This window comes from Melanotaenia boesemani, chromosome 5, assembly GCF_017639745.1.
Source record: "Melanotaenia boesemani isolate fMelBoe1 chromosome 5, fMelBoe1.pri, whole genome shotgun sequence".
Lineage (NCBI taxonomy): Eukaryota > Metazoa > Chordata > Actinopteri > Atheriniformes > Melanotaeniidae > Melanotaenia > Melanotaenia boesemani.
In genome coordinates this window covers 5,446,796-5,456,397 of record NC_055686.1, presented here as the reverse complement: position 1 = coordinate 5,456,397, position 9,602 = coordinate 5,446,796, and positions in this window count along the sequence as shown.

Sequence of the window (9,602 nt, the reverse complement as noted above, 5' to 3'; positions counted from 1 at the left end):
TGTGTACAACAGGGTTTTATCATAAGTGATGGAAAAGGTCTCAAAAACGGCAAGTATAAAATATAATGCATATGACATTAAATGGTTAAATTAACAGAAAGCTACATTAGACTTGGATTAAAGTATTAGATCAACCTGATATTTTAGCTTTTAAGGCAAAAGACATGATGGAATTAAAAGTAGAAAAAAAACAGCAACCCGTTTTTTAAAATATAGGAATGATAGGCAGGAGGCAAGTAGCTGCTCAAAAATGTACTTTATTCAACTAACTAATTACTTGAACTAAAGTCTCGGCAAACAGTATAGCTAATAAAGTCTGCAACATCACAAAATGACATGAACGAAACATGAACTTTTTGAAGGGAATGCCACAATGAAACTGGGCAGAATAAACTGACAGACTAATGAAAAATGAGCAGCAGGTGAGAAGAAATTAGGAGCAGAAGCCAGGTGAAGGGCAGGAATACCACTAACCGAAATAAACTAAAGAAAGACTTTGCAAATTAAGCTGCATAATCTGGGTACACATGACTGGAAAACCGAGCAAAAGTAATTCAACATTTAAGAGGAATAAATCAATAATAATACTAAAACTTTAGTAACTAGAACAAACAATGGCAGTTTTTCCCGTCTTGTGCAGATAAAGCAGTGGTAAAACCAAACTGCTGGGCAGAGTAATCCACATCAGAGAAGAATAGCACCACATAAGTGACACCTGGGCAAAACACTTGTGTAACAGAAACAAGAAACCCCCAAGAAAAACAAGCACAGGACCCCCCTTTATGGCAATGACACTAAAGAACGCCCTTTTGTTTTGATTGGCAATATGGCCCCCCTGTTCCCGCCTCGCTGCCCTGGGCCTGGATGGAAGAGCACATAGAGAACAGAAAGGCTGCAAGCAAGGGAAAGAGACAACAACCACAGAGACAAACCAAAAACCTGAACAACATGATAATGGATAAAAGAAGAGAATACATATATGAAATACAGGTCATAGTAACAACGGTCAGCCAAACACAAACTATGCTGATGTTTCTGACCGGTGGACTCCACGGGCATTTTGTAGTTTACGATACTTTACTGGGTGAACAACGGATAGGTAGCGATCTCTACACCAGGTTAGGATGTGAAAGCCGGACTCTGCAAAAACAATTATGGCGTAAAGAAATACAGCACTGTAATTAAATTAGCAAAGATAGAGAAAACCCCTCAAAAATGATAAAAATTTTCCCCAAACTCCATATCAGCTCTATGACAGCCAGGTTGTAGATGAAGATGTCAGAGTGGCTCGCTGTTTTAAAGGAATGATGCTGCCGCCACTGTTTTGATGCCTAGGTGGAGGACAAAGATGGAAATGGGGATCAGAAGGATGAGTCTGGTGGCAGAAAGACTGCTGAGGATTGAATGACTAATTGTGGATTTGAAACAGAGAGCGTGTACTGAATTCAGGGAGGAGTTAAAGGGAGAGGAGTAGTTAACTGACATTGTGATGGTATGGTGGGTAGATGAAGACCTGAGGAGAAGAGAAGATGTCAGGTGAAGACCTACAACCTTTGCTGTGAAGCAGGTTCAACAAATAAAGGTCATTATAAACTAATATTAAAAAGAAGTAACACTGAAGTCACAGCTGAATTTTCATCCCTTTATTTTATAGTTTCCATGGTAACATCAGCACTTAGTCCTCATCTGCTTCACTTTCTTTCAGGAAAATTACCTCACACACACATAGTCTGTGATACATGTTTATATTTGTACCAAATTACAGTTACTCGCTGTTGAATTACATGGATGATGAATTAATGATTTTGGAAATCCCATAAAGAGGAGAGCAAGAATGTCCAATGTACAACAATTTAACATGTGTGGGTAATCAGAATTTAGGTTTTATGAAGCCAGTTAACTTAATGAAAGCTTGGTCATGTTGAACTTTGTTACAAACCTTCTGTTAGAAGAACAGTGACAGAAAGAAACTCCTTGGCAATCAACAAAATTAATAGCTCATGAACTAAAACAAACTTAATAATCTGAGCGAGAAGTAAGTAATATATATTGTCACGGTGGTTGCCTATAGTCGGAATCTCCCAGCTGTCCCTGAAGGCATCCTTCCTCCAGTGCGCTCCTGATTATTGATGCGCTCCACCTGCGCTGCGTGCTTTATATACCAGTGCACAACACCACTCCTTTGCCAGATCGTCTTGGTTAACTCCCTGCAAGTTTCCAGCCCTGATTTCTGCCTGCCTGTCTGTTTTTGATCTCCGACCCGTTTCTGACCTGGATATCCGGATTTTTGCCTGTCCCCTGTCTGGTAATTCTGATCTTTCTGTTATTTGACCCAGCTGATAATCTGACCCTTGGACTGTCTGTTTGGATTTGGATTTGGATTTGGATTTGGATTTGGATTTTGGATTTGGATGTGGATTTGGATCTTGGATTAACGCAACCTGTTTCTCTCTCCCTTCCGCTGGAGGAACCATCCGGACCCCCTCCCCTTCTTTGAACATATACCCAACTCAAAGTCTCAGTTTAACCATTATCTTCCCTTGCTAACCCATCCTGTGTCAGCAGCCCCGACAGACGCAGCGGATCTTCTCACTGTTATTGCAGTACAGGAATTCTGCCGGCTCGCTCCAATTTCTCCCGCCGGTACATAATCATCTGTAATTATAAATCCCCATTTTGTCACCTGTTCTCACCTTGACTCTCCTATTCTCGCAGGCTAGCGGGCTACGAGACCGGACCCGGTTTTCCTGGAAGCCACTCACTATTATTCAATAAACCTGTTTTCAATCCAATCCTCTGTCCTGATACTGTTTACGGTCCAGTTTGCTAAATCCTTCACAATATATTATTATTATATTTTAATCAAAGTTAAATTGTGAGACAAACATAATACAGGACGATGATGTCATTAGTCATGCCCTTATTTCCTTATATTTAATATGTATTATATACTATCTATTTGTTAGTAAACTACAGTCATTTATTAATTTATTTTCTATACTGCTTATTTCAATTCAATGTTATGTGAAAGCTGGTGTCTATCCCATCAATTAGCAGGTGAGAGGCAGGTACACGTGGACAGGTCACCAGTCCATCACAGAAACAAACAAATGCTCTCACTCACTCCTAGAGAGTAACCAATTAACTTAGCTTGTATGTTTTTTGGATGGTGGGAGGAAGCCAGAGTACCCGGACAGAACCTACACATGCAGAGAACATGCCAACTCCACATAGAAAGGCTACTTTTCCAACCCCTCTTCAAGCGAAGTTCAAAAGATTGACCATGCTGTGAAGCTGTGATGCTAACCCCCACACCACTGTGCAGTTCCAAAGGTCCTTATAATTATTATCTATAATTTTGATAAAGTAAAATACATGCATAGACCTGGCACAGGACCTGAGAGATGCATCTGGACCTTCAGTTGATCCATCCACTATTGGCAGAATCCTCATCAGAAAAGGTTTCCATAACAAGGAAATATTATTTATATAGCACATTTCATACACAACGAAGCCCAATGTGTAGTACAGAAGTGAACACATACAATGAGTTAAATATGATACAAACAGTTGTTAACATGAAATACATCATGTCATTGTTGTCATTATCCTCACCATCACCATTATACCAAATATGTGCAAAAATTCAATCAAAAAGAAAAGAATAGGATAACTGCTGATCATCTTTTAAAGTTGTGGAAAATAAGAGATTTAAAGCCAGATTTAAAAAACTAAGATTTGGGTTACACTTTAGATATTCTAGTAGTTTGTTCCAGATACAAGTAGCAGAAAAAACAAATCATTTGAAGCAAACTTAAACCAGATATAGAGTTTGTAATTTTTTTTAAACTGAATTTTCCAGTTGTTCTTTTGAACTACCACCCTGGTGTCCACATGGTAGTTTTCCTGTCTTGTGCAGATAAAGCAGTGGTAAAACCAAACTGCTGGGCAGAGTAAGCCACATCATAGAAGAAAGAACTGCATAGGAAACACCATAGCACAACACTTGTGACACCATCAGTGTAGAAGAAACAAGGGACCCCAAGAAAAACAAGCACAGGACTCCCATTATGGCCATCACAGTAAAAAATGCCCTTTGTTTAGATTGGTCAATATGGCTCCTGTTCCTGCCTCCTGCCCCCGGGCCTGGACGAAAGAGCACATAGAGAACAGAAAGGCTGCAGAAAGAGACAACAACCACTGAGGCGACCAAATAAGTAAAGAACATGATCATGGATAAAGTATGGGCATGCAAATGTGAAACACAGGTCAATGGCAACATCAACCAAACACAAAATATGCTGATGTTTCTGATGGTGACTCCATGGGTATTTCGTAGTTTATGATATGTTACTGGATGAACAACAGCTAGGTAACGATCCACACAGGTTAGGATATGAGAGCTGGCCTCTGCATAAAAAATGGTGCCATAAAGATAATACACCACTGAAATTAAATTAGCAAAACCTAAAAAAAAACCCAAAAAGGATAAAACATTCCCCAAACTCCATATCAGCTCCATGACAGTCAGGTTGTAGGTGAAGACGTCGGAGTGGCTCGCTGTTTTAAAGGAATGATGCTGCCGCCACTGTTGGATGCCCAGGTGGAGGACAAAGATGGAAATGGGGGTCAGGAGGACGAGTCTGGTAGCAGAAAGGCTGTAGATGATTGAATCACCAAGTGTGGATTTGAAACAGAGAGCGTGTACCGAATCCAGAGAGGAGTTGAAGGGAAAGGAGTAGTCAACTGACATTGTGATGGTATGGTGGATAGATGAAGACCTGAAGAGAAGAGAAGAGAAGAGAAGAGAAGAGAAGAGAAGAGAAGAGAAGAGAATCTCTGAATATCTGAAAAAATATTACAACTTTCAAAGTCAGGTGAAGACCTACAACTTTTGCTGTGAAGCAGGTTCAACATGTAAGGCTCATTATAAACTGATATTGAGCAGGAGTAAAACCTAAGTCAGAGTTGCATTTTGATTAAGTTTTAATCCCTTCATTTTACAGCGTAGTTACCATGGTAACATTAGCACTTAGTGCACCTCAACTATGGCTAGGTTCACACTGCAGGGCATAATGCTCAATTCGGATTTTTTTGTGGAATCCGACTTTTTTGAGAGTCCGTTTACATTTCCAGTTAAATGTGACTTGTATGTGATCTCCTGTATGAACCCTATGTGCACCAAAAGTGTCCCGCATGCTTTGAAGACATGACAACCTGACAGTGAGCATGCGTGTAACGTCCTCGTGTTTGCGGAAATTAACATGAACGGTAACAGCGGAGCTTATCTTGCAATTTCTAATTTATTATCCAACCGTAGCCAGCACATATTTGATGGCATCATTTTAAGAAGGAGATTGCGGAAGAGGAGAGCCAGATTTTTGGCCATGGCCTTTTGTAGAGCAGAAGCAACGTCTGTACACAGAAATGTGTGGGTAAGGAGTCACAGCCAGGAGTGGTGGGAGAGTGATGTAACCAGCTTTACAGATAAGAGTTTATAAATAATTTTCGTATGACGAGCAGAACCTTTAAGTACATTTGTGAGCGCCTCTCTGAAACACTGTCACATGATGTGTAGGTCGGATTAATGCGACCTGGTGGTTCAGACTGAAGTCACATGGCAAAAGATCAGATTCATGTCGGATTTAGGACCACATATCCAAGTGGCCTGGGTCGCATTTGAAAAAATCGGATCTGTGTCGTTCAGACTGTCATGAAAAGATCAGACACAGGTCGCATAGGGGAAAAAAAATCGGATTTGGGTCACTTCAGCCTGCAGTATGAACGTATCCTATGTTCTCATCTGCCACAGTATAGAAACAGCAATTGGAAAAGTTACCAAAGACCACCTCATGACCTCAAACAACAAACTCGCTATACTTTTCTCTTGTATATTCATATTCATATTCCTTTGTTTGTTTTGTTTTGTTTGTTGTTGTTTGTTTTGTTTTGTTTTTTTTATGTTCCTGGCCTATATTTCTCTTGTGTATCTCATCAGTCATGCAGACAATGCTTGGAGTCTTTGGCTGTTTCCAGAGCCTCAGATATGGGCATCTGACTGTACCTCTTGGGTACGCTTCTTTTTTTGTGGTTGTATCCTCCTGGAGTTCTGACAGTTGACTAACTTGCCTTGATTTTGGCTTCCAAGCTCCTCCTCAATGGTGCCTCTTTCTTGCCCGTCAAATTAAAGTTATGTTGGTCAAGCATCTCCGGGATCTCTCTTGCTGTACTGTATTATCAACTCATTGGTTTCAGTGATAGTCGCAGTAGGGATTTTTCTTAGGGCTGCATTCACATCAGCTAGATGACTTTCTGGTGGTACTTCCCTCGTTGACAGGCTTGACAGGCTCTCATCTTAGCTATGATCGTATCCCTCACATCATTTCCTCTTTCATTCATCTCAGTCTTCATTGGAGCTTGGTACCCAATCTCTCGGGGGAGTTGATGTTGACTCCCCCTTCTGACTTTTCGTCTTGGCTCGCCCTTGCGGTAGTATTAGCATGTTGTATCTCTTTAATCTCTGGCTGTGATAGCAGTTGCCATTTGCGGATGTTGGAAAACTGAGCTACAAGTTGTTTCGATGTCAGTGTAGACTGTAAGTTTTAAAGTATCCATATATCTGACATTCTCTTCATGTAACCCCGCTCACTAGTGTTACTAGAGCAGTAGCATTCCAACAGCCCATTTCTTGTCAGAATACCTGATGCAGCACCTTGTTTGACCAGGTGAGATCTGAGCCCATATGTCTCTCTGTTCAATTGCACTCATGATGAAGTCTTTAGGCAGTAGTGTTAAGGGTCTTGCCTAAGGACCCAACTGGAAGATGTTAATACAATTGTAACATTGTAATATGTAAAATGTCTGTAGGCGGTAATATGTCTTCAATTCTGCATCTGAACATATCTTAAGTTTTATGAAATGCTAACTGACAGCAGGTGATGCTCAGCCCTTCCATTCTGAAGTACTGGCCGGCAGGACCCATAAAAGACAGATATGACAGTAGGAAACAGAAGACAGTGGAGTGGAAATGGATGGCAATGGGTGAGGACAAAGCGGCAACCTCCTGTGGTAAAATGTGAAGACTATGCGGAAGTGCAAAAAATTGCAGTGCACCCCTCATCCACTAGGGACTGGCTCCAAAACAGAGCAAATCCCCATAGACTCCATGTTAAAAGGACCAACTTCACAACAGAAATAAACATGTTTAAAGCCTGGTACAAAAAAAAAAAAAAAAACATTTCAGGATTAATAGGTTGTTTAACTTCACGACAACTGTGAGGGGGATGTTATTTAATCCTGAAATTTGGCATAATTAGGGGCATGTCCTTTTGATTGACAGGTATCCAATATGCGTAGCAAGAAGTGAGAGTGCAGCACAACCGCAGTTTTTAGCCAGCTAACAGCACACCTGAGCTTTAGCCCGCCTACCTCCATTATCTGATTAGCTACCGTTAGCTCCGGGTTAGCTCGGTTAGCTCTTAGCAACAAGCAGCTCAGAGTTTGGTGGTTGTCAATCATCCATACCCACCTTCACAGTCTCCCTCTCAGCTCCACCTCTTTGCCCATTTTTGGATTTTCTGGGAATGACGATGCGCCTGACACTGCCAAGATGGTGACAGTGGGAACCACCCAATGAGCTTCATTTCAGCTCTTCAGAAACTTACGGGTGACGTCACGGAGGCTCCATCCATCTTTTATATACAATCTATGGTGAGGAACAGAGAAGGGTGGAGGAGGGGGTATTCCTTTGGTGGCACCTTGGACAAATGGCTAACAAGGAAGGAAGGGACAGATAGACGGATGACTGGGTAAAAACACTGCCGGATGAACAGACTGCAGAGTAGAGGGCATTGGTTGTGGTAGGTGGATGAAGAAGGTGCTGGGTCCAGGAAACGAAAGCTAGGGACGGTGAAGATGCTGGAGGGCCAGCTGACCGCAGAGTACTGTGAGCCAAATCCAGAAAGGGAAAAGAGCAATGCATGAATAGATGAGTAGAAAAGAACGTTGATTTGTCTTTGTGATTATGTGAGTGGACCAGTGACTCTACATGGGGTGTGGCTTAGAGTCTTTGTGCTGTTTCCTAGCATCAACGGTTGTCAGGTCATGATCAAGACTAGTTGTTTGGGAGTCCGCAGTTTGAAACCCTGGGACATTATTGAAACCCCCTCTTTCTTTCCAGTAACAGAACATTGAACGTTTTTGAGACTTTTCCAACAGATAGAAACAGTTTAGAATAGTCTCTTATCTCTTACTTCTACTGCGATAAACTTTTATTCTTCTTTTTAGTTATTTTTACAAGGAGACAAGTGGATGTAAGCACTGATGGTTCATTGCAGAAAACCACAAAAGCTGCTACATCTGCAGGATAACTACAGAAGTACAACAATAGTTGTACTTCTGTAATGTAATGAAAACTTAAAAGCCTACTCAAATGAACAAGAAACATAAGGGGGACACTGGTGAAAAAAAAAAAGGATCTGGCAAAGATGCAGAGAAACCAAGAGGTATACATAGTGATAGGACTACTGACATCAGGGGCAGGTGGCGTAGTCAGCCAACAGATACCAGGTGAACATAAATTAATATCACTCTGAGCAGTGGGTCCATTTTTCTTCATGAGTGGAAAAAATTGCTGGGATAAAAAATTACCTCACACCCACCCAGTCTGTGACACATGTTTATATTTGTACCAAATTCTGGGTATTCAGTGTTAAATTACATGGATGACGAATTAACATTTTTTGAAATCCCATTCAAGGAGAGCAAGAATGCCCTATGTACAACAATTTAACATTTCATCAATACACAGTGGTGATGAAATAATTAATTGAAATGTAATAATAATATATGTAATTGATTCGTTCTCTGAGGATTAAAATTTCACATCACAGACCATATAAACTGTAAGTTGTTACCAGCAAACACCCACCTGGACAGCAGTGTTTGTATTTAATTAAAAAAATAATGAAAATGTATGAGATTGATTCATATTCTAGGTATCAAAATGTCACATCACAGATCATAAAATTTGAATTGTAAATTGTTAAGTTACCAGCAAACACCCACCTGGACAGCAGTGTTTGTATCGTCTGGCTCCAGTGTCCTGAAACTGGCAGACTGCTGTTCAGTGGTGTCTGATCCGTGTATATAATGATGCTTAATGTGTGTTTCAGGATAATAAATGATGTACGTGTGTCAAGATGACAGACAGTGAAGGTGATTTGCATGCTAGCATGATGACTTGTGCAATAAATCAGAACAGGCAAATGTTCTTTCTACATGTAGGAGAGGTCAGCGAGCAACAACGAGTATGCTCCACTTTTCCTAGTGAAAACAGTTATTGTTCTGACAATAAAAGCCTAATTTAAAATAGTTTTCTCAAGAAAACTGGCAAATCAACAGAATATAGAGACACTGAATTACTATTGCAGCAGTGTGTTCATGTGTCAAAATGTCAAGATATTAAACCCCAGACTGCCCCCCCAAATGTGTTTATTAGTGCGTGATTGTAGTTTCATAATTAGAATTCCTTAAAATTGCATAGATTAGGATTATATGTGGTTGCAGCCTTAAGCAGACTGCCATTTGTGTTCTGGGTTTTG